At 43.2% G+C, this 26,728-nt stretch overlaps 1 long non-coding RNA gene across 4 annotated transcripts in view; it reads right to left on the bottom strand.

The window, feature by feature from the left end:
* Positions 1-26,728, bottom strand: part of LOC138433620 (uncharacterized) — a 165,844-nt gene that overhangs the window by 101,605 nt on the left and 37,511 nt on the right. For all 4 annotated transcript variants that reach the window (XR_011254382.1, XR_011254381.1, XR_011254380.1 and 1 more), the window contains exons 5-9: positions 24,277-24,386; positions 22,590-22,722; positions 21,532-21,595; positions 16,602-16,790; positions 4,396-4,464 (exon numbers count right to left, since the gene is read on the bottom strand). This is a non-coding gene — a long non-coding RNA (uncharacterized lncRNA). The remainder of the gene's footprint in view (positions 1-4,395; positions 4,465-16,601; positions 16,791-21,531; positions 21,596-22,589; positions 22,723-24,276; positions 24,387-26,728) is intronic.

Raw genomic sequence — 26,728 nt, 5'->3', positions numbered from 1 at the left:
AAATGGCCACGCTGAAGGCGAGTGGGCAAAATCTAAAGACCAGCAGCATCACTAATGTCCCTCACCAGGGACCCTGGAAATTGGACTGCTTAAGAAATACCCTCTGTCCTCTCCCCTCTTCCCTTTCTCACCCTCTCTGCCTCTCTTCTTCTCACCAGAGATAAGGAGACAGAAGTACATTCAAATTAGGGACCCTAGCAATCGATTTTTACTTGCAGTTGGTGGATTGCAATCAATGTTAATTAACCAGATTCTTTCTCAGCAAAGGTTGGGACAGGAGAGTAACTGTACAATATTTTTGACTGCAACAACGGGTATTAATAGGCTTTGGGATGCGCAGAGAGCCGGAGGCTGAAGGAAAGCAGTACTGAGAGGCTGCAAGGAAGAGAAGGTATGCACAGGAAGAGGAGGGACTGGGATGGATTTAAAGTGGCCCTATCCATGGGCTGAGCTTCCCTGGTGGCTCAGACAGTAAAGCATATGCCTACAATGTGGGAGACCTGGGTTCAATCCCTGGGTCAGGAAGATCTCCTGGAGAAGGAAATGGCACCCCACTCCAGTATTCTTGCCTGGAAAATCCCATGGACGGAGGAACCTCGTAGGCTACAGTCCATGGGGTCACAAAGAGTTGGACACGACTGAGTGACTTCACTTTATCCATGGGCCCTGGCAGCATTTTCTGGAAACTGGAGCAAGGAGGGTTCAGCTATTTGCACATCATTCACTTTCCTTCTCTCCCAGGAAAAGTGAACTTTATCAGGAGCTATTTCTCACATTGACAGGTAGGGCAGTAGCAGTCAAGAACCATCCCATGATGCTCATCACCCTAGAGCAGAGCTCATACCTGGACCATGGGGCTCAGTGGGAAGAACAAGGAATTTAGCAGCAAAAAGTGGGTTTGAGCCTTAGGAAGTGCTTCCTGGCTGTGGAACTGCAGGCAAGTTATTAAGTACATAACATCTGACCTTCAACTCACTCACCTACAATGTAGGTGATTACAACTGACCTTAGGAGCATTAACACAAGATTCAAATAAGATCCTACATGGAGGCACACTGTAAGTGACACTACAAGAATGTCAGTGGGCACCACTGTCGTATGTCACAAGTACAAAGCACTGGAGCCTCTAATCTTGACCAGCCAGCATACAAGATGGGACCCCAGGTTCCGTTCCCATCTGGACTCGTCTCTAATGATGCAGGAAGTTGTCTTGGCAGTTACCCATGACAATTTTTATTCAAACAATCACTTATCTCTAAATATAAGTATCACACTGAGAAGAGGACCCCCAAATGTACCAATGCAAGTTTTTTGATATCCCAGAGAAAAGAAAAGAAAGTTACAACAAAACATGATCAAACTGGCAAAAATAAAGTCAAAAGCTGTATCTGTTTTGAAAGAGTGCACACATTACAACTTTTTAGTCAAGACAAAATAGAAACCCAAGAATTCTATGGGCACTATCTTCTGGAGAGACTCACTGAGGTCAGGTTCTTGGGGTTTCCATCACACCATTTCCACCTCTCTAAGAGAAGCTTTCAAAGCCTTCAGTCAAGAGAAGGACACAAATATTCTTCAGGTCCTTCAAGTCCCCTGGGAGTAAGGGAGAATATTGGGGAACACAGGTCATACTTCTATGTAGGGAAATGATCCCTAATTGTCCTAGGTGACCCGTTGGCCTCTGGGACAGGGAAGTCCCAACCGTGGTGACACACACTAACTCCTCCTTGTCAAGGTACCTGTAGGAATCTTCCTCCTAAGGAAGGTAAATGAAAGGAGAAGCTGGGAGAGTGAAGAAGAAAGAATGGAGAAAGAGAGGGACAGGAGAGGTTGTTCAATAAACAGATGTATGAGTTCAAAGAACAGTGCTAAGCATAGGCCATGAGGCAGCCCCCAAACCCCCATGCCCAGCTCACTCTGGAGAAGTGAAAGTCAAAGCTGCTCAGTCGTGTCCGACTCTTTGCAACCCCTTGGACTGTAGTCCATGGAGTTCTCCAGGCCAGAACACTGCAGTGGGTAGCCTTTCCCTTCTCCAGGGGATCTTCCTGACCCAGGAATTGAACCAGGGTGGCTTACTCCTTGGAAGAAAAGTTATGACCGACCTAGATGGTATATTCAAAAGCAAAGACATTACTTTGCCGACTAACGTCCGTCTAGTCAAGGCTATGGTTTTTCCTGTGGTCATGTATGGATGTGAGAGTTGGACTGAGAAGAAGGCTGAGCGCCGAAGTATTGATGCTTTTGAACTGTGGTGTTGGAGAAGACTCTTGAGAGTCCCTTGGACTGCAAGGGGATCCAACCAATCCATCTTAAAGGAAATCAGCCCTGGGATTTCTTTGGAAGGAATGATGCTAAAGCTGAAGGCCCAGTACTTTGGCCACCTCATGCGAAGAGTTGACTCATTAGAAAAGACTCTGATGCTGGGAGGGATTGGGGGCAGGAGGAGAAGGGGATGACAGAGGATGAGATGGCTGGATGGCATCACTGACTTGATGGATGTGAATCTGAGTGAACTCCGGGAGTTGGTGATGGACAGGGAGGCCTGGCGTGCTGCGATTCATGGGGCCGCAAAGAGTGGACACGACTGAGCGACTGAACTGAACTCCTGCATTGGAGGCGGATTCTTTACCAACTGAGCTCTCAGGGAAGCCCTCACTCTGGAGACCCAGAGGGAAATAGTGTCTCAGCCCTCAGGGTTAGGTGGAAGGAGGCAAATTCAAAGATAATCATCACACAGGGCCTGGAGGAAGTGCATAGGAGTGGGGTGGGGAAAGTAGGAGTCTTTAAGGAAAGGACATTATCAGTGAAGAGAAGAACAAAAGAGCAGAAGGGAGAATGAACTGAGAAAACAGAAAGGGAGGAAAATCAGAAGATAGCAGGTAAAAAAATTATTACCTCACCCCAGGATTTATATACTAAGCTTATATGCAAATCTTGTCTCATTGATCTGTAATTTCAGTGAATAAAGCTTCCTTTTTCTAGAGCTATCGATTGTGAAGCAAGCTGAGAAGGCCAGGGCAGTCCTAGACAGACCTGGGGAGTGAGTTCACAGTGGGTGGGCTTTGCACTTAATTAGAGAAGAGCAATTGCTCACTGTGATGAAGGGTCATCCTTGAGGGAGGAAGCATCTTCAATCACATCTCCCTCCCCAATACAGAAAGCATTCGAGTTTCACAAGCAGGGCCTGCACCACCTTCCCAGAGCCATACAGGAGGGGCCCCTCTGGTCCTGGTCTAAGCGTGGGGAGCCTCCTTTGCTCATATGTAGAAGCACATCCTAACTCCCCCAACTGTTTAGATTTATCCATTCTCAAGGCTTGGCTTCTCTTGGGTCTTCGGTAAATCCCACTGATTTCTGGGGAAAGAGTCGGGAAGTCAGCCTAACTTAGGAGAAGGGAGACTTCAGTTTTGGACCCACTCCAGCAAGCACCTGGAAGATACCAGGGGCCAAGAGAGAGTTCAGCCTGAGGCCAAGATCTGGAGGTCTTTCTCCTGTAGGAGCAGGAAAACTGATGAAGTAGGTAACCCCAGAGGAAGAAGGTGTGGAAAGAGAAAAGTGGAGGGCTCAGGGCTGAGTTGGCATATTCAAGAGTTGGACGAGAAAGAGGGATCCTAGAGTAGGGCAAGAAAGAAGCAAGAACACAAGATCATGAAGGGACACAGGAGAGGAGAGAAATTCAGACGCATCTGAGCAGGTGAGCTGAGCAAGAATTAGATGGTGACAGATGCAATCAGTGAAGCCCAGCAGGACCCTGTGGGGCTCCTGGGTACTGAAGCTGTTGTGTGTAATCCCATTTCTGATAGGGAACAGACTCTAGCCTCCATGACATTCCCTGAGTTTCAAAGCACAGATTTGAACAGTTGCTAATCCAGGAAGGGAGGGGATGCTGAGTCAAGGGAGGAGTAGCCAAGAAACAGCAGTGCAGCCTTGGGGCAGGGTCCTTGTTCAGCCTCAAGTGATACACATAACAATGTTTTTAAGTTCTTTATAGAATTAACTTTCTATAAATGGAAGGTGTCAGCAGTTCTCATGCCAGAGAAGACCACCTGAGACCAGATTAAAGGAGTGTAGGCCGTGCAACACCTTAATTGTATCAGCAACCCTACCCTTAAACTATTGCTATAAAACTCCTCAAAAAACCCCTCCTGGCTAGGTACACACAGTTTTCAAGTGCAGGAGCCCACTGTGTCCCCCTTTGCCTGGCAAAGCGATAAAGCAAAATTTTTTTTTTCTATTCTTTTCTATTTCACACCAAACTGTCTCCAAGATTCAATCCGGCATCAGTGCACAGAGGCCGAGTTTCTGGCATTATCCAGACTCACAGGTTTGTGAACCACCTCTTCCTTAGGTGTCACAGCAGCAGGACCCATGAATAAAACAGAGAGCAAAGCTCACCTGCCCTCTTGATGCTTGCAGTCTTGTGGGGAAGACAGAGGACCTGTGGCAAGGAGGGCTTCTCAAACTCTGTGGGAAAGAACAAAATGTTACTGTTTTACTGCCTATAATTGTGGACAGGTACCACATCATGTCAATGTCAAGCTGTTATAAAAGTTCATAAATTCTTACATTTCCTCACTTGTCTGCTCACAGACTGACATGGATGGCCTACCACATCTTGAGTAGTTTACATGACAGAGGCGCAGATTGTTTACCAAATAGCTCCTCTCTCCTGTACCTTCCCAAGAGCATCCAGTGTTTTTCAGGATACTGACAAACTATATTTACCAACCTAGAATAGGCAAGTAGATGACTTTTGGTAGACCTTATAGGAAAGGTTCATCAAGGGGTCTGACTGATCTGGTAGATATTTCCTTTGTTTCCTGCCCCGTTCCTGGATATGATGGCTTGCATTCCAACAGCCATCTTTGAACCATGAGGCAACATTAAGGACACCGGAGCACAAAGCTTTAAGGATCTGGTCCCTGTTGACTGTTAAGCTACCACATTGACTCTGGAGAGCATATTTCTACATTTTTTGTTACCTGAAAGAAAAGCTTTTACCTGGTTGAAGCCATTGAAATCAAGTATATTTTTCATATACTTCAGTAAGTTACCAGGCACTTACCTTGCAGGGTGGTAAATACTATTATCACAATGATTAGAAAAGTTCAGAGAAAGTATCTCCAACATAGCTTGGAGGGAGAGTTGGGGAAAACTATCTGAAAGAGACAAGGACAGAACAAAAGCCTGAAGGAGGAGGGGGAGTTAACTAGGGGAAAATGTTCATGGGGAGAAAAGTTTTCCAAGAGAAGAAAAATACACCCAGTTAATGCAAAGAGCAGGAGGTGAGAGGGAGTGGGGCCATATGAAGAATTCAGAGCAGTTCATGGTGGCTGGAATAAAGAGTGAACAGTGGGAGTGGGGAGGGAAGAAATAATGGGGGCTGCCAAGGGATGGGAGGTGATTTCCACATGAAGGAAGCAGATCCCTGACCTTCTAGAAGTCTCCATCCCAATCAAAGGCAGAATTGTTCAGACAACAGTGTTTGCCGCTAGTAATCAGCTGGCAGACACTGGCTCTGGTCTTATCTCTGAGGAGGGAAATCACATTCTGCTTAGCCAAGCCACTCACCTCTTGGGTTTCCCAGTTCCAAGCCTCCAAAACAAGGCTCATGCTACTGCCCCATCAACCTCACAAGGGATCTGTGAACCAGAGGTTGTGCTTTCTCACCAATAAGAAACTAAAGGCTTCCTGTTCAGCCCTCTCATTTTACTGATCAGGATCATGAGGCCCAGAGAAGTCTTCCCACCTGGATGAGGAGAGCTGAGCCTGGAAATCCCCTCTCCCAACTCTCAGGCTGTTATTCTTTCCCTGCAAAGAGCTGAGTGTTTTGCACTTGAAGTAGATGGTTACTGTTCCTGCCAAGGGAACACAGCGGAGAGAGATGATAGAGTTTCTTATTTCAAGAAACCTAGTACTTGAAGGTGCTTTGAATAACACATACTTTTGAAACTAACTAAATATTTGGAATGTGTCTTCCCATCCTTCCTTTCTGCTCTAAAAGCAAAAACAAATCTCTGTAATTTGATGGGGAGTGGGGTGGATAGGGGGTGTTGAAATAGATAAAAGGGAAAATTTAACTCAGTAACCACAGATGTGAAAGTGCCCCAAAGTATTTAGACCAGATTCACATCTTTGGAGGTGACTGTTAAGTTAAACTCTTAAGTTTCCACTGAATCACTGGGAAAACATAGCCAACCCCCTTCGGTGACTTCACAGTTGCTCCCTGAAAAGGTCATTGTAATTCACCCTCTTCGTTCCATAAACGAACAACTCCTAGAGCCCTGCTGGGATGACCATTGTTTGGGGGACTACAGAGAAAGTTCACAACCCAATGAAATGGTATTACAGGAATAACTGTTACTTATGAAAAGTTTGCCTATTATTTTGCTTAGTGCTCATACTAACTGTGAGGGATGGAAATTGTTGTCCCCCCAATTTTAGATAGGGAAACATGGCTTCCTGACTTCCGTCACATCCAGTCGGTCCCCCAGCCCTGCTGAATCATCTTTCATGATGTCTTTTGTGTGCCATGGCTTTCCCAGTGCTTAGTGGAAACTGATGCCTCCTCCTCTCTGCTGGTTCCCATCTACCTGACACCCTCCATTCCCACATCTAATATTTCTTCTTAGGCATCATGGCATCATTGCAAACTCAAAACGTCTAAACTGTAGGAACTTCATGTTCTTTAGCAAACTCCCCCTTCATCTAAACTTTTTACTGTGAGTCAACTGCCCAAGATGGAAACCACAAAATCTACACTTCACCCAAAGACATCTATCTATTCACAGATCCCAGGCTACATCTTGTGGTTTCCATCCTTGCCCATGCCACAGGCTCTATTAAAGGTCCTGCAGGCTCTATTAAAGGTCCACTTCTCTGAAATCTTCCCTGATCTTCCTAAGAAATTGGTTCAACAAGTGCAATAAAGAAACGAACAAGGATATTTACTACAACACTGTTTTTAATGGAGTAAAAAATATCTCAGAGAAAGCAACAAGGACATTTTGTACATCACAGAGAAATACAGTTATTATTTTATGATAACTTTAAATAAAGTATAATCTATGAATATATTGAATCACTAGGTTGTACACCTAAAACAGGGAAGTCTGGCATGCTGCAGTTCATGGGGTCACAGAGTCAGACACGACGGAATGACTGAACAACAACATAAATCAACTATACTTCAATTTAAAAAACTCAGAGAACTGGGTCCCACTGTCAATATGAGGCAGAGTGATACACACATACAATGGAATAGTACATAGCCAGTGAGAAATAAAGCAAAGATAATTAGATGCACTGACAGAGGTTAAAGAACCATATATATATAATATGATCCCACTGCATAAAAATACACATTTCTATACATAGGCATTATACTATACACATAAAAATTCTGAAAGTCTCAACTAAACTCTTAACAGTGTCTATCTCTGGGATGAGAGATGGAGAGTTAGACATTTCAGTCTCTACACTAAATCTATTTCTCAGTGAATTACTTTTGTGATACAATTTTTCCATTTTCGAAAAAAAGGGGTTTTTCCCCCCTTTTTTGATTGCTTATAGTATACCTGTAGGGTTTGAATATGTCTGAAATATCTTTTATCCCCTAAGGCACATAACACACTGTCTCACATGTCAAGTTTCCTTAAGTTGAGATATTTCCATTGGTTGTACGGTAGATTTAGAAAACTCAGCAGTGGCCACAGGACTGGAAAAGGTTAGTTTTCATTCCAATCCCAAAGAAAGGCAATGCCAAATAATGCTCAAACTACCACACAATTGCACTCATCTCACACACTAGTAAAGTAATCCTCAAAATTCTCCAAGCCAGGCTTCAACAGTACGTGAACTGTGAACTTCCAGATATTCAATCTGGATTTGAAAAGGCAGAGGAACCAGAGATCAAATTGCCAACATCCGCTGAACCATCGAAAAAGCAAGAGTTCCAGAAAAACATCTATTTCTGCTTTATTGACTATGCCAAAGCCTTTGACTGTGTGGATCACAATAAACTGTGGAAAATTCTGAGAGAGATGGGAATACCAGACCACCTGACCTGCCTCTTGAGAAATCTGTATGCAGGTCAGGAAGCAACAGTTAGAACTGGACATAGAACAACAGACTGGTTTCATATAGGGAAAGGAGTGTGTCAAGGCTGTATATTGTCACCCTGCTTATTTAACTTATATGCAGAGTACATCATGAGAAACGTGGGGCTGGATGAAGCACAAGCTGGAATCAAGATTGAGAGGAGAAATATCAATAACCTCAGATATGGAGATGACACCACACTTATGGCAGAAAGCAAAGAACTGAAGAGCCTCTTGATGAAAGTGAAAGAGAAGTGTGAAAAAGTTGGCTTAAAACTCAATGTTCGGGAAACTAAGATCATGGCATCTGGTCCCATCACTTTATGGCAAATAGGTGGGGAAACAGTGGAAACAGCAAGAGACTTTAATTTTGGGGGGCTCCAAAATCCCTGTAGATGGTGATTGCAGCCATGAAATTGAAAGACACTTACTCCTTGGAAAAAAAGTTATGAGCAACCTAGTCAACATATTAAAAAGCAGAGACATTACTTTGCCAACAAAGGTCCATCTAGTCAAAGCCAGTAGTCATGTATGGATGGGATTTGGACTATAAAGAAAGCTGAGCGCCAAAGAACTGATGCTTTTGAACTGTGGTGTTTGAGAAGACTCTTGAGAGTCCCTTGGACTGCAAGGAGATCCAACCAGTCCATCCTAAAGGAACTCAGTCCTGAATATTCATTGGAAGGACTGATGCTGAAGCTGAAACTCCAATCATTTGGCCACCTGATGCAAAGAGCTGATTCATTTGAAAACACCCTGATGCTGGGAAATATTGAAGGCAGGAGGAAAAGAGGACAACAGAGGATGAGATGGCTGGATGGCATCACCGACTCAATGGACACAAGTGTGAGTAAACTCTGGGAGTTGGTGATGGACAGGGAGGCCCGGCATGCTGCAGTCCATGGGGCCGCAAAGAGTTGGACATGACTGAGCGACTGAACTGAACTGTATAGTACTTGACACAGGAGATTAAATTAACAGCCCTGCTCTCTGGCATCCCCTCGATTATACTATGGATGTTCCTGACACCTAAGCACACATGTAATTTATTACCACCTTCACATACCTGGCTGCAAACTAAATAACCCAAAGAACGCATGACCATTCTTCAAAAGGAAAACTTGTTCATCAGATTTGGAGAGCAAAACCAGTCGGACATATACCATAAGGAGGGAAAAATGAGGACAAATTTGTTGATTCTTAATTCCCACTTTCTGTTGGTTTCAGGGATTTTAAAATATTTTCTCTAAGAGACACTGTTATTATAACCAGAGTCAAAATCCATCACCAAGAGAGGGAAAGCAATGTTCAAAGAGGCATTGAAAAATAAGAATGTATAGGTCCCTATGTTTACCTCTCCCTGATTTTTTATTTGTTGGGAGCTTGTTTAAATAATTTAAACTGCTGAGTTGTATTGTTGAATCTCAGTCTTGGAAAAATGTGTGAAAAACAGGCAGCTGGAGCATCTTGTCAGTGGACCTTCTAAGGGATAGAAAGCAGGGCACCAACTGTCCTTTCAGCAAACAGTAATTGTGACTGCAGACTTCTTTAGAAACCCAGAGGGACATACCTAAGAAGTAGAGCTTCAAAAATAGAAATGTCTTGGAGATGAGAAAGAAAACTAGGCTCTGTAACTACCCACAGTTAATAGCAAACCAGTCTTAACAGCTAAACAAGATGATCAGCGTGTGGTGTCACTTCCAAAAACTGCCCTCCATCCGAAACAATATTTTGAATGTTAGTTCCACCTCCACCACAATAGTCCCTGAGAGGTTTAAGTTCACCAAAATCGCTTTGTGAAATTGTAATCTGTGGGAAGACAGTACTTTAATACTCTCCTTCATTAGTCACAAAGGCTCTATTTGATGTCATCTCTAGGCACATGGGAAGGAAGAGAAGGTACTCTATGTCTATAGGGTGTCCAGCAAAGACGGTGAGAACTTTTGCCATCATGAACCGAGACAAACATGCAACAGTGCACAACTGAAAACCTTGGTAGGATGTAACGTTTGCAAGGTTTCAGAGCGTTAGTTCATCAGGAAGTTGTTAGATGCTTCTATGAGCCCTACAAATGCTGCGAACTACAAGGGATATCAAAGAAATATGAGATGAGACTCAGATGCTGTTCTCCAGAACCTTAATGTCTTCTTGGGGAGTGTAAGACTTTCAGCTCAGTTCAGTTCAGTCACTCAGTCGTGTCCGACTCTTTGCAGTCCCATGAATCGCAGCACGCCAGGGCTCCCTGTCCATCACCAACTCCCGGAGTTCACTCAGATTCACGCCCATTGAGTCAGTGATGCCATCCAGCCATCTCATCCTCTGTCGTCCCCTTCTCCTCTTGCCCCCAATCCCTCCCAGCATCAGAGTCTTTTCCAATAAGTCAACTCTTCGCATGAGGTGGCCAAAGTACTGGAATTTCAGCTTTAGCATCATTCCTTCCAAAGAAATCCCAGGGCTGATCACCTTCAGAATGGACTGGTTGGATCTCCTTGCAGTCCAAGGGACTCGCAAGAGTCTCCAACACCACACTTCAAAAACATCAATTCTTCGGCACTCAGCCTTCTTCACAGTCCAACTCTCACATCCATACATGACCACAGGAAAAACCATAGCCTTGACTAGACGGACCTTAGTAAGACTTTCAGTGGGGATCAATGTAAGAAGCACCATATAGCACAAAATACTAAATTATGTGGTATAAAGATAAGTGATATATTGAGGGTTAAGAAAAAGGAGAAAAAATTATTTGAAAATGTCAATTCAGTTCAGTCTGACTCAATATTTTTGGAACTCTGCATTACGTAATAGGCACTAGGTAGATCCTTCAAAGAAGAGAATAACAGGACAATATGAGACAAAATCACTTCCTCCCCTCAGAAGAATCTATAGCTTAGTAGGAAAAATAAGACCTTTAAATAAAAACAATTAATTGCAGATGCTGTCAGCTAGACTCAGTTGGCTAGGCCCTCCACTGTCAGTCCAACCGAAGACTGGTACTAAGTTACAAATCAGTTAGAAAGATGTGGGCAGCAAAAAATAAAAGCTAAAAGAAAAAGTACAAGAAGGAGGAAGATGAGAAGCAGGGAAAAGAAAAAGAAGGAAAGAAAAGACCTTGAATCAGATGGCTTAAACCATGAGAAATTTGCTATATACATAACTTCAGGTCCAGATGTAGGAGGATCCCAGGCTGAGGTTACTTGCAACTCTCTGCCCTGCTGCCCTCATTACTGGCTTCTTTGTAAAGCTAGTGCCACTTGGATAGCAAGACGGCTGCAGCAGCGCCAGGCATCGCGTCTCGATGTGACACCAAGGAAAAAACAAGGGACAGTGTATTTAGAGGTTTCTCTTCCAGAGACCCTACACCACCCTACATTGGCCAAAACCAGTGTGGCTGTGGAACCATGACCTCTAGAGTCACCTACCATGAGCTGGGCCCTATGTAAGGTGCTGTGGACAAGGCAAAGTTCCTGTGCTCAAAAATCTCATACACCAAGGGGGAAACCAGATAAGTACCTAATTACAGCACCATGAGCTATCAGAAAATTCAAGAGAGGCATCTGGGAGAAATGAAGGAGAAAATTCATGAAGCTGAAAAGCTAGCTGGTGGAAGAGGAGGGAGTGATGGGCAGAGAGAGAAGTAAGTTCTGGGGCTAGGGGTGGATTCCTTGAGTCTTGGTCAGATCATGTTCTAGGCTCTACCAAGTGCAGTAGTACATTTCTAGTGCCTGGCAAACCTACTGAAGAATATTGAGTCCTTAATCAAAGAATCTGCCTGCAATGCAGGAGACCTGGGTTCAATCCTTGGGTTGGGAAGATACCCTAAAGAAGGAAATGACAACCCATTCCAGTATTCTTGCTGGAGAATCCTATGGACAGAGGAGCCTGGTGGGCTACAGTCCACAGGGTCGCAGAGCCAGAGATGACTGAGAGACTAACATCCAACACCCAGTCAATGACAGTCTGATGTCTTGAATGAATGAATAAGCTTGAGTATAAAAAGTAGCAGGCTGTTTCCTGCATCTGGTGGGACAGATAGGGGTCTTTCATGCTATGCTAAGGAGTTTGAATTTTATTTTGAAGACCATGAGATGCCACAAAGTGCTTTAAGTACAGGAATGACACGACAGGAGTTTGGTTTCGTAAAAGATCATTTTTGCTGTAGCATGGGGTAGTTTAGTTGCTCGGTCGTGTCCAACTCTTTGTGACCGTATGGACTGTAGCCCACCAGTCTCCTCTGTCCATGGGTTTCTCTAGGCAAGAATACTGGAGTGGGTTACCATTTTCTTCTCCAGGGGATCTTCCCGACCCAGAAACTGAACACACATCTCCTACTTGGCAGGCAGATTCCTTACCACTGAGTCAACTGGGGGCAGGTAAAAGGTTAGTAAGAATTTGCACAATAATAAAGGCCAAAGAGAATTGAGGGCTAGTCACCACTGCCTAACAGAGAGTCTACCACAGAGAAATTCCTGGGCCTCCCTTCTTGTTCCATTCATTTGGCAGAAAAATCTGGGGACAGGGAATTTTTGCCTTCATTTCCTGAGCTCAACAGGACTGAAGTTTGAATACACAGTTCTCCTTGTGGCTTTCCAATTCTTAGGTGTGGTTTCAATTCTATTTCTATGTGACCTAGAAGTGTCCTCTTAGAAGGGAACCCTCCTGTGAGTTAAAACAGACAAAAAAGGCCTGTGCATTGACCAGCATCTGGGGTAAGCTGTTATGTAGACCAGAGCTTTTAAATGATTGGGATCCCTTTCGTGTGTCTGTGCTGACTGAGCATGGGGTTAGCTGAGAGAATTTCTGCCTCTACAAAGGACTCTTACCAAATCAGCTCTTCCCTGCCTGCTTCCTGTTACCCCAACACAACTCACTCCCAGGGACCAATTGCTCAGTGCTGTCATTTCCTCATCTATTTAAAAGAAAAAAAAAGGCAGGGAGGGGGAAATCAAAACCTGATTTAGCCTCAGGGAGTGGTTGAGGGTGAAGAGCATGTTGTCTGCTAGGTGTTCTGAGATCTTCAAAAAGGGGAAGGCGTATTATTCACGCAAGACAGCGTTTTCCATCCACCTCCCTGGGGAGTCCTCACTGGGGAATGGCGGAGATGGAGCGCAGTCTCTCCCCGAGCCCTGCCTCTGGGAGGCTCCAGGGTGGAATAAATTACCAATAGCACAGCTCTGAGACAAGAGAAGCCGAGTCGCAGGTGTGCAGTAGGCAGTCCTGGAGGAAGTGCGGCCCTGGGCCAGCTGCGGTCTGGGCCAGGCTCAGGGGCCGCCTGCCCCGGGCCCAGTTCCTCTCCAGGGCGGAGACCCTCCCTCAGCCACCATCTCCGCCTTCACAAGAGCCCCACCTCCACCCTGGGTCAGAACTTGGGACCCATTAATAATGAATCACTGCGACTTGAATTCAATTCCGCCAATGCACATTCATTGGGGTAATAATCAGGGTTTTTCTGCATCCTACATATGGGCCTGTTTTTCCTTTTTGCTACAGTCACCACCTGAACAGGATTAGAGAAAGCAAAACACTGCAATTCACTGGAGATCACGTTTCCCTTCCCTCTACCTTTGCCTTAGCCTCCACTTGCTGCTGAAAAACAAAGGATCAGAAAGGCCATGGCTCAGGCTCAGGCCCACCAGGCTCAGCTCCACCTGCTCACAAGCCCCAGCACTTTGATATTTACTTAGCCAAGCGAGGGCGCTCAGCTTCCAGAAGGCCTGTGAAGGGTCTTCACAGAAGAGTCGATATATTTGCCTTGAGGCAGAGACCTCTGGCTGGAAAATGTTCTCGGAGAGAAGTTGTATTGTGTTTTTACAGGGGTAAGCAAAAGGTTGATAAGGGGACAACGATGGGTCTCAAGCACCATGCCAAGCACCTCTCTCTATCACACACGCGCACACACACAGACACACACACACATACATACACACACTACCCCCTGCCTTCCTGATTAGGGAGAAGAATTTGATGAGCTGTTTTTGTGGGCACCCCATAACGGTTTGGGGGCATTTCTCAGATTGTTTCTTCCCCAGGACAATTGTTGGATCTGCTCAGAAGGGAGCCTTGATGGGATATTCAATATCAAGCATTTGTTGCTTTAAAAATACCAGTGCCCCAGCAAGAGGAGGTCATGTACTTCTTATTGGCACGTGTTCCCAGACATGGTGTTTTCTTTGTCTTGGAAAATCACTTAGGTTTAATGGGTGTTGCATACAAAGAATGATGGGAATTTGGTGACCGTTTCTGAAAAACAGAAAAACAAAAGCAAGAGAAATCCAGCCAAACCAGGCCACTCTCAGCGCCATGCAGACCCTGAGCAGCCACTCAGAATGCTTCTTGTCCTCCCCTGGGGAAAGCCCTTGGTGGCACCAGGGCACCTCTGGAGCATCTGGGTGTCACAGAAACCTCTCTAATGCCCAGGTCAGCCTCTTCCCTCCCTGGACTGCATAAGCAATTTCACTCTGCCTCACTGCAGGCCTTCTCTGCCACCCCCAACCCATCTGACTCTTCTGTCCTGTGAACGCTGAGAAGTGATATGAATGTGGACGTTTCCTGGGTGACCCCCCAGAGGTAGGAAGCTCATTCCAGGGTGTTCTCCCCTAAGGTGTTCCAGTTGATTTTTATACCTCAATAAGTCACATTAGATCCAAGAAATAAGGCGATGATCACTGGCTAAACTGAAAAATGGAATGTTCACAGTGATCACTGTACTCCTCTCCCCGAAGCAACCTGCTCTGTGGGTGCTGCTTTCAGAGCAAATCACTGGGGGAGGGAGGGCCCTACCTGAGAAGGGCCCTACATCACAGAAGGGACAGAACTTGGATCCAAAAGAACCCTGGGCATTCCACCACCAGCCTTAATTTGCCTGGCCTACACAGAATTCAAATGGTAATCTTTTTTTTTTTTCTTTTTTTAATCAGGGAGAAGGCAATGGCACCCCACTCCAGTACTCTTGCCTGGAAAATCCCATGGACGGAGGAGCCTAGTGGGCTGCTGTCCACGGGGTTGCACAGAGTCAGGCACGACTAAAGCAACTTAGCAACAGCAGCAGCAGCTGGCTTTTTGAGGCAATCTTGGAAGCATATACCTCAGCAAGTTCTGCTTTATCCTCCCACACCATGCTCCTTAAGGAGGAGCATGTATTCCCAGCGCTTGGCATATCCTGAATATATGCATGTCAATCTTAGCAGGAGCCACCGCTTAGTGGGCTTCCCTGGTGGCTCAGCAGTAAAGAATCCGCAGGAGACATTGGTTTGATCCCTGGGTTGGGAAGATCCCATAGAGGAGGGCGTGGCAACCTGCTCCAGTATTCTGGCCTGGGAAATCCTGTGGGCAGAGGAGCCTGGCGGGCTACAGTCCATGGGGTTGTAAAGAGTCAGACAAGACTTAGAGACTAAACAACAACAACAAGTGAATCTTCTATCTTGTACCAAGTGCTGTGTAGATATCACTTCTCACCATTAAGTATGTTTAACTGAATTTAACCCATATATTAGGAACGGCATTGCTTTAAGGGGCATGGTGGCAACTCAGTTGTGGAATCAGAGAGATCTACACTCAAATCCTGACATTGTCTTATATCAGTCATTTCAAATTCAAAAATAATATCTGCCCTTGGGACTTCCCTGGTAGTCTAGTGGCTAAGACCCTGCACTCCCAATGCAGGGGGCCCAGGTACGATCCCTGGTAATGGAACAAGAAGGCCCTGCATGCTGCAACTAAGACCCAGTGTAGCCAAATAAATGATTTATTTTTAAAGAAAATAATATCTGCTCTCTCTGTTCCATAGACCTATTGTGAAGGAAATGTGAATAAATATATTTGTAAGCTATTTCTTTATAAGTTAAAGTTCCCTGCAAATCTAAGTTATCAAAGTATCAATGGCCAGATCACACAGTGGGGCTGCCACAATTTATAAAGAGATATGGTATGAAGAAAAGTCACATTTCCCAGAATATCTCCCCCATTGACCTCATATAAATGGTTCCCTCTCGTCTGACGCATAATTCCCACGACTGGCATGAGTAATAGCTGGGACAGCAGAAGAGCTTGTCACCAAGTCACCGGATTAGTTATCTAATGCTGCTGACCTGGTGAATGTATACTCTCTATCAGAAGAAATTTGCTTTTATCTGACAGGAATAATAGTATATATTGACCACCCTGGCCTCGGGACTCTGTTTGCTTTGTGCCATAATTTAGATCAGGAGAGATTGTTGATCCTCTTGTTATTCCATGGAACGTTCTACAGGACCAGTTTAGCTGATACCAGGCTAATCAACCAGGCAAGCAGACAGGAGCAGATATTTCGGTAAAGCACACATGTGTCACGAGTGGAGATACATCCATTGGAATTTCATGGGCCTCAGGGGCATTTCTGGAAGCTCATGTTTCTGCAATACTAGAATAGTTCCTCCAAGATGAAAGAAATACTGCTGTATCATACATACACCACCACTAAGAATGAGCAGCACTTTTATTGGCCTTTGTTGGGTCAATACATACCACATATGGATGTCCTCCTCTGACCATGTTGCTGAGTAAGGCATAAGGTTACTCAGTCTTGAGTGGAGTCCAAAGCTGGAGAAGCTGATTCAGGCCACAACACAAGTCATTCTGCCAGTAGGTCTTCTGACTAATGAATCTAATGGAGCTTGAAGTGTTTAGGGTGCTCATTGGAATCCATGTCAATCCCTGAAAGATGATTCGCAACGAAGGGTTCAAGTTCTGATAGAATCACAAGGTGATTATATCCACTATCATATAAGTACACACTTTTTATAAAAAAAAACAAGTTTCCTGAGGTATAAGTTGTTGTTCAGTTGCTAAGTTGAATCTAACTCTTTGCAACATAATTTACTGTAGCACTCTAGGCTCCCCTGTCCTTCATTAACTCCCAGAGTTTGCTCAGATTCATGTCCATTGATTCAGTGATGCTATCTAACCATCACATTTTCTGATGCCCCCTTCTCCTTTTGCCTTCAATCTTTCCCAACATCAGAGGCTTTTCCAGTGAGTCAGCTCTCCTCATCAGGTGGCCAAACTATTGGAGCTTTAGCTTCAGCATCAGATGTCTTTACAGTGAATATTCAGGGTTGATTTCCTTTATATTGACTGGTTTGATCTCCTTGCAGTCCAAGAGCCTCTCAAGAGCCTTCTCCAGCACCACAATTCAAAAGCATCAATTCTCCAGCACTCAGCCTTCTTTATGATCCAATTCTCACATTCGTATATGACTATTGGAAGAACTAGAGTTCCAACTGTCCACACCTGTGTTGGCAAAGTGATGTCTCTGCTTTTTAATACACTGTCTAGGTTTATCACAGCTTTCCGTCAAAGGAGCAAGTGTCTTTTAATTTCATGGCTGCACTCACCATTTGCAGTGATTTTGGAGCCCAAGAAAATAAACTCTATGACTGCTTCCACTTTTCCCCCCTCTATTTGCCATGAAGTGATGGGACCGGCTGCCATGATCTCAGTTTTTTTTTAATGTTGAGTTTTAAGCCAGCTTTCTCACTCTCCTCTTTCACCATCATCAAGAGGCTCTTTAGTTTTTCTTTACTTTCTGCCATTAGAATGGTATCATCTACATATCTGAGAGTCTTTTTGGTGCTTCTCCAGTCAGTCTTGATTCCAGCTTGCGATTCATACAGCCCTGGATTTTCCATGATGCACTGTGCATATAAGTTAAATAAACAGGGTGACAATATACAATTGTTGCTCTCCTTTCCCAATTTTGAACCAGTCAGTTATTCCATGTCCAGTTCCAACTGCTGCTTCATGACTTGCATACAGGTTTCTCAGGAGATGGGTAAGGTGGTTTGGTACTCCCACCTCTTGAAGAATTTTCCACAGTTTGTTGTGATCCACATAGTCAAAGGCTTTAACATAGTCAATGAAGGGAAAGTAGATGTTTTTCTGGAATTCTCTTGCCTTTTCTATGATCTAACAAATGTTGGCAATTTGATCTCTGGTTCCTCTGCCTTTTGTAAACCCAGCTTGTACATTTGGAAGTTCTTGGTTCGGGTATTACTGAAGCGTAGCTTGAAAGATTTTGAGCATAACCTTACTAGCATGTGAAATGAATGCAATTGTGTGGTAGTTTGAGCATTCTTTGGCATTTCCTTTCTTTGGACTTGGAATGAAAACTGACCCTTTCCAGTCCTATGCCCACTGCTGAGTTTTCCAGATTTGCTAAAATACTGAGTGCAGCACTTTAACAGCATCACCTTTAGGATTTTAGCTCAGCTGGAATTCCATCACCTCTACTAGCTTTGTTTATAGTAATGCTTCTTCAGGCCCACTTGACTTCACCCTCCAGGATGTCTAGTTCTAAGTGAGTGACCACACCATCATGGTTATCGAGGTGATTAAGACATTTCTTGTATTAGTTCAGTTCAGTTCAGTCGCTTAGTCATGTCCAACTCTTTGCAACCCCATGAACCGCAGCACACCAACTCCCAGAGTCCACCCAAACCCATGTCCATCAAGTCGGTGATGCCATCCAGCCATCTCATCCTCTGTCATTCCCTTCTCCTCCTGCCCTCAATCTTTCCCAGCATCAGGGTCTTTTCAAAAGAGTCAACTCTTCACATCAGGTAGCCAAAGTATTGGAGTTTCAGCTTCAGCATCAGTCCTTCCAATGTACACCCAGGACTGATTTCCTTTAGGATGGACTGGTTGCATCTCCTTGCAGTCCAAGGGACTCTCAAGAGTCTTCTCCAACACCACAGTTCAAAAGCATCAATTCTTTGGTGCTCAGCTTTCTTCACAATCCAACTCTCACATCCATACATGACTACTGGAAAAACCATAGCCTTGACTAGATGGACCTTTGTTGGCAAAGTAATGTGTCTGCTTTTTAATATGCTGTCTAGGTTGGTCATAACTCTCCTTCCAAGGAGTAAGCATCTTTTAATTTCATGGCTGCAATCACCATCTGCATTTCTTGTATAGTTGTGTGTATTCTTGCCACCTCTTCTTAATCTCTTCTGCCTCTGTCATGTCCTTATCATTTCTGTCCTTTATTGTGCCCATCTTCACATGAAATGTTCCCTTGATATCTCTAATTTTCTTGAAGAGATCTCTAGCCTTTGCAGTTCTACTGTTTTCTTCTATTTATTTGCATTGTTCATTTAAGATGGCCTTCTTATCTTTCATTGCTATTCTCTGGAACTCTGCATTCAGATGAGTATATCTTTCCCTTTCTCCCTTGACTTTCACTTCTCTTCTTTTTTCAGTTATTTGTAAAGCCTCCTCATACTACCACTTTGCCTTCTTACATTTCTTTCTGTTTGGGATGGTTTTGATCACTGCCTCCTGTACCATCATGTTACAAACCTCCATTCATAGTTCTTCAGGCACTCTGTCTTCCAGATCTAATCCCCTAAATCTATTTGTCACCTCCACTGTATAATCATAAGGGATTTGATTAAAGTCATACCTGAATGGCCTAGTGGTTTTCCTTACTTTCTTCAATTTAAACCTAAATTTTTCAATAAGGAGCTGATGAGCTGAGCCACAGTTAAGCTCCAGCTCTTGTTCTTGCTAATTATATAGAGCTTCTCCATCTGTTTTATTGTACTGACGTAAGTACAATACAATAAAACAAGCCCATTTTAGTGCACATTTCAATGACTTTTGATAATTTATATGCCTGATAAACCATAGCACAATCCAGACAAGGAATATTTTCTTCCAACCAGAATGCCTCCTATGCCTCTTCACACCAATCCCTATCCCAGTCCCTGAACCTAGCCCCAGGCAACCACTAATTCTGTCATTATATACTTGATTTATCTTTTCTGGAGTCTTATATAAATGGAATCAGGCAGTATTAACTCTTTTGTATTGGGATCTTTTTCATTCAGTATAATATTTTTGAGACTGCTCCATTCCGTCACACGTATCAGTAATATTAGCAATTTGCTCCTTTTTATTAATGAGAAACAACACATTGTATGGACACACCACAATCTTTTTGTCCATTAATAAACATGTGGCTTGTTTCCAGGTTATAGTTCTCATGAATAAAGCTGTTATAAATATTCTTGTAGAGTATTTGTTTGGACTTCTGCTTTTGTTTCTCTTGGGTATATACTGAAGGAGTAGAATTTTGAGGGCATATGGTGAGTGCATATTTAACTCTGAAAGAAACCAATAAACTGTTTTTCAAAATACCAGCTTATAATCTCATCAAAATATAGGAGAGTTCCAGCTGCTGCCCATCCTCTCCAATATCTAGTACTGCCAATGTTTTAAATTTTAGCTATTCTAATAGGTGTAGTTTATAACTATTTAATTGTAGTTTTAATTTTCATTCTTTGATGTATAATGATGCGGAGATGGGTTTATTAGATTTTTTTTTTTTATCTTTTGTGAAGTCTCTGTTCAAATTTTGCCCCTTGTCAATTGATTTTCTTATTGAGTTGTTAAAGTCCTCTATATATTTGTAAACAAGTCATTTGTCAGCTATACAAATATAAATACTTTCTCCTAATCTGTGACTTACCTCATTTTCTTAATAGCTTCTCAAAGAGCAGAAGCTTTGAACTTTGATGAAGTTCAATGATCACATTTTATTTAATGGTTTTCTTTCTGCGTCTTGCCTAATTTTCAATCAAAAAAGTGAGGCAACAGACTGAGCTTATGGCATCCATTGTGTTACTATGTATCCCAACACCCAGAAGTAGCCAGTCTCACAGAATGGTAAAACCGACTTGGACACTCAGTTTCAGCTCCAAATGGAAGATACCATATTCCAAGTCTGGACTGAGTCCTGTAGAATGCAACATAGTGAAGGACAGGGAGGCCCGGCACGCTGCAGCTGGTGGGGTCGCAGAGTCAGACACGCCTGAGCGACTGAACAGTAGGATGCGACATGCGCTGTGAACCAGTGACCAATTCATAGAGATTCTTCCACAGCTGGAGAACATGACTCCACCAAAAGTGCAGAGTGATCCTTCCACAGCTGGAGAACACGACTTCACCAAAAGTGCAGAGTGATTCTTCCACAGCTGGAGAACATGACTCCACCAAGAGTGCAGCGTGATCCTTCCACAGCTGGAGAACACGACTCCACCAAAAGTGCAGAGTGATCCTTCCACAGCTGGAGAACACGACTCCACCAAAAGTGCAGAGTGATTCTTCCACAGCTGGAGAACATGACTCCACCAACAAAAGTGCAGAAAGAGGAAAGGAACACTTAGTATTTCACCCAGTGCTGGACTTTTTAAACGCTTACTTCTCATTCTTGGAACTCTGCTGGTTCCGAGGCTGTAGTGCCAAAAAAATAAATTTTCCTACCAAGGAACTCAACCATATTTCCAGTGAATTGGATGTAAAAATTGTCACCTAGAATGTTAGGCTCCTCATTCCACCAGACATTATTGCTTATTTCAGGTAAACCTGCCTCCAATCCTGCCCCTGGACTTACCCAGTTCACAGAGGTGTATTCTCTGGCTGATCAGTATCTCTGGCAAAATGACTGCTGGTGTCTCCTGCAAAATGGAAGAACGTTCTCAGTTTATTATCACTTTGTATCTTATCCTTTTTGCCACAAATATAAGTTTTTAAAGAAAGGGACTTAAAATTTCAAATTTACCACAAGGGAGAGAATTGTTTACACTATATACACATTTCATTAGTTATGACATCAAGCTATATGGATAGACTAACACACTGCCTATTTTATTCATTGGTATAGATCACTTTTATGATGAACCTATTGGGACCCACTGTGCCCAACAGCAGACAAATGGGACTATAAGGGAGTCAGACAGAGGATGGATGTGTTTCAAAAGACAGAGAGGTCTGGCATTCTAGTACATGCGGCACAGTGTTAGTAAGAGAGGGAAAAGCCTAGTCATGGGGAAGAAAAGAGTTCCAATATATATTCTAATTGGTTACCTTGAGGCTTAAAGAAAAGATACGCACAAGGAAACATGAAAAAGAAGTGAAATCAAACTTCACTTGTCCAAAATACCTAGCCCCACCACTAAGGAACAGTGAAATCTAGTAGAAACTCTACAGATAACTGAGTTAGGATAAAAATCCTCATCCGAACTCTGCTAGATCTTCAAGGAAAGTTCACAGTGCCAAAAATAGTGCAACTAGACCCTATTTTTCTCATCTGCAAAATGGGGAAGTTAAAAATAGATGACGATACTGATTCTGTTTCTTAATCTCACGAGTTTAGTATGATATCTAATCAGACCCTTTGATCATCTCAAGTAATGGTGCATAAGGTATTTAAATTTATTCAGAACATTTCTTTCAAAGAAGTGGGAATAAAACATTTTCTCATCTACTAATCTTTAAATTTTCCAAGGAGGGCGCTTAAAAATAGAAAGTGTCCTAGTGCCAAGACTAGGGGCTAAACCTGGACTTTAGTCTTAGTTCCGCCAGTAACTTGTTCTGTGACCATTACCAAGTCACCTCCATCCACAGGGACTTAACTTTGTCTACAAAATTACAGGATGAGATCTCACCCACCTGGACTCCTCCAGCTCTGGATTCAGTGATGCGGGCCCTTCTGCCGTAACTGGCTGCAGTCCTCACAGTGATTTGTCCCGGGGTGTCTTGTCTCAGGGTTTGGAAGATGTGAATAGCTTCTCTTGTCCATTTGCTGTGGAGGACATGAAAAGCACAAAGTATGGAAACATCAATTGTGAATACTGTGATTTCAACAAAATTAGTCTTTGATATAGTCTTACTCTCTAACCATCGAACATCACAGCTTATTCTCAGCTCCCCCAACCCAAGATTTCCCCCACAAGTTCAGGGACTCTCAGATGATATTTGGGGTAATCTGGTGAGCAGACTGCATAGACTTGACAAGACACAAGGAAACAGTGGGGTTTGGCAATCTTCAAGAAAGTCAAGAAAATCTTTAAATAGTGGTCACTACAGCAAACACTTACTTTTTTTTTTTTCTCATTTATGCTTAGGGTTGTCAATGTTTCATTGGTAAAATTTAATCCAGCAAAATAATTTATTTTGAAATAAATTAACCTAACATACATATTTTACATGTTTTGTACATCAGCTACATATTTTGTGGGATGGGTATCTATTCATACCAAGTGTATTCATACCTATGATGCCAAATTCTTGGAATAAGTCTTATTTGGGTCATCTTAGTCCCTGGAACTTTGCTCTACATTTTCTCATTCTAAAATCCATGAACAATCAGTCCCCAGCATATCCTATATCACAGTAAGCAATGTACAGAAGCACAGGACACAATATATTGCTATCCATTTTACAGTCAAAGAAATCAAGGCAAATGTGGGTTAGGCAACTTTTCAGTACATAGAAAATGAAAAATAAAACTCAGGATCCTCTGATACCTGCTTGTCAATGGAAGGTTGTCAATAAATCTTTATGAGTGAATGCAAAAAGACAGGACAGTGTTTGAATTACTGTATTACACTGTCTCCCAAAGAGTAACACAAATGCTGAAACCAGGGGGCAAGCACCATGCTCAGACAACTCCAAGTATTTTTCTATGACACTGACATCAGGTGAACAGTTTTTTGGTTGCTATTTGCTATTTTTAAAGCAACTTCCAAAGTCTGAAAATTTTCAGTACAATTTCTTCTAGCTTCTGAAACTATAGACTACTTTGTGATTGAAGTTTATACTGATGACCCTGAGATTTCAATTCATTTACAAATAAAAATGTTTTGCATTTTTATGTACAGCATATGATATTTTACATTATATATTTTATACTAAGAGAAAAAATTTCATCATATCTATTAATGGAAGTTATATCAAAATGCATGGCATATGCTATATTCCAATAAAATGTATTACTTTATAGTAGCTCCTTCTATATGCTAGGCCCTATCCTGGTACTCAGTCTCCAAAGATAGTGAAAAACAGGTTGTAGACCCTGAGAAACTCACAGCCATATGGAAAAGATGAAAACATTAAAAAAATTTTTTGTTAATATGCAAAGACAAAGCCTTTATTTACAAGAACACTTTCTAAATTATTTAGCATCATGTCTGCAACTTACTGTTAAACAAGTCAGAAAAAATGTATACTGTATATATGTATAAATAAATGTGTATATTTCTATGTACATATATGTGTATGTGTATATATATGTATATATATATATATGCACACATATTTAGGGGCTTCCCCAGTGGCTCAGCAGTAAAGAACCCACCTGAAGCGCAGGAGACGCAAACCCACGGCTTCGATTCCTCGGTCAGGAAGATCCCCCAGATAAGTAAATGGTAATCCACTTCACTAGTCTTACCTGGACACATGGACAGCCTGTGGGGTCACAAAAGAACTGGACACAATTTAGGAACTAAACAACACAATAATACATATTTAGAGAAAAAACAATAAGGCAAATATGCGAAAATACTAGCATGTGGGGAGTCTAGGTAAAGGATATACAGCATACATTCTCCAGGAGGCAATACTGTGCTCACAAGAATGGAAATTGTTCTTGGGGGCAACAAAACGCACTCGTTTTCCATGTAAAGCTCAGACATACAGAGAGTTCACAAGCATATTTACAGCAAATCTATGGTATTAAAATTTCATGGCAGAGGTAATTAGGAAAAAACATCTAGAAAAGGTTGGGGGAAAGGCGGCAATAATGAGAAAAAGGTTGAGAAACGTTGGTATATAGGAAATCTTTATCCTCTTCTTGCAACTTTTTCTATAAGTCTGAAATTATTTCAGAACAGAAAGTGTAAACATTGCGATGTACCAGTACTAGGAGAGTTATGGGACTTGGATGAGGCTGCCCTAATTCTGCAGGGCAGGTGAGGGCAGTTCTGGGTCAGGTGACAGGGGAGGTCCCCACTAGAAAGGTGACATTTGCCCCAAGTCTTGAAGAAGAGTCATGAGTGTGCTGGGCAGATAAGGACATGGCCTAATCCCAATAAGCCTCAGAGGAAGATTAAATTCTGTATCATTTAGTTGTATTGTTTAGCATATTTTACCATATTCTAATGACATGCAAACTAATAACCCAAATCTTTTCTAAAGGATGACTTGCAATTAAATAACAATCCTTTGCCAGGCAGAAGAACCAACTACAAAACTTTCTTAAGAAATGGGAGTTTGAGGGAGCATCTTCTTTCCTCTAGGATTCACTGATTTTCCAAACTTTCAGTCTCCAAGGGAGTGTTTCTCAGTTCATGATTTACAGACTTAGGAAACCCTTGGGGATTTTGGACAGGGAAGGTGCCATCCTGGGAAACTGGCCTTCAGCTCTGATGTTGGGCCGGGTCAGTAGGCTTCAGAGAGGCAGAGGGTGGCTTTCATACTGCAGGGCAGCAGACCCTGCCTTGCTGTCAGCCGGAAACCCGACACCGCACTGTGGAAATGCACACAGTCAGAGAGCATGCTGTGAGAAGAGGCACACGGAGGGGCATGCACTGGAAAAATTGTACTTTTCTCCCCATGACAGTTGCCTTTTGTTTGGACAAATAATTTGAGGAGAGAACAAAAAAGCAGCTGTTTGCTTAATGCCAAGCCACAGAAACATGGAGCCTTCCTGGCTCAAGCTAGGAGCAAATTCCTCCTCATCCCAAGCATTCCTGATGATTCGCCTTCTGGTCCTGCGGACTGAGGTGACACAGAAACCACCCACTGTCCCCGGAGCCCCTTTCACTGGGCAGAGGCCATCTCACTCATTCATTACTCAGTAGGACAGGGGGCCAGGGAAGCCAGAGAGCTCCATGCCAGGTCAGGCCAAGCCAGAGTGTGGCTGTGATGGGAAAGGGTGACCTGACAACAAGTTATTCATGCACATGGGTGCTCTGCCTGCTAGTTCAGTCTACAGACAGAACAATCTGTAAAAAGCAGAGCATAAGGCCTTGTGCTCAAAAGTTTTGCAGTTTGTAACATATACAGATTCACACACATATACACACATGCCCCAAAACACACAAACTGCTTGTGATACACACATTTGGTGCCAATATAAACAGGATCTTGGCCAAAAACTGTATTGGTTAGCAACTGGCCAATGAAGTGTTTAAAGTTAGAGGCCAACAGAAAAACTCAAACAGTGGTGTTTTTTCCTAAACTTGAAGTCACCAGTCAGTACTGCTTTTCCTTTGCAGAATGGTTTTCTAATATCTTCACACGGGAAAGATCCTGTATGCAAAAAGCCCTGTGACAGGTTTGCTATTAGGTGAATTCATTACCGTAAATCCATCCAAGGCGAGTTCCAATAACAATTACCAGGCCATCAAGGCATGAAACTCAAGGGCCGCTTTGAATTTGTGACCAATGCCAGAGAGAGGGAGGAGGGAGGCGTGGGACTTTGAGAACTACCCAGTCTCCAAAGTTTATGGAAGGACTGAGGCTCCAGAGAGGGAAGGAGCAGCCTGTGGGGCCCACCAGCTCACAGCTGGAAGAGCAGGCTGGCGGGGAGGCATGCCCTCTTCCCTCAGACCCTCAGAGTCCACTCTCAGCACCGTGCAGAGCAAGCACGTCATCCTGGGGACACATCCACGTTCGAGAGGTGACTTCTTCCCACAAGCTCCCACCTTCGGGTGTCAAATGCCTTCTGCCCACTCATAAAGTCTGTTCCCAAAAGGACTAATGACTATTATTTACCACTTAGACCAAGTCATTGTTTTCAGGTCACA

This window comes from Ovis canadensis, chromosome 2 (assembly GCF_042477335.2).
Source record: "Ovis canadensis isolate MfBH-ARS-UI-01 breed Bighorn chromosome 2, ARS-UI_OviCan_v2, whole genome shotgun sequence".
Lineage (NCBI taxonomy): Eukaryota > Metazoa > Chordata > Mammalia > Artiodactyla > Bovidae > Ovis > Ovis canadensis.
The sequence above is the reverse complement of the archived record's forward strand: the minus strand, read 5'-3'. Positions and strand labels throughout refer to the sequence as shown.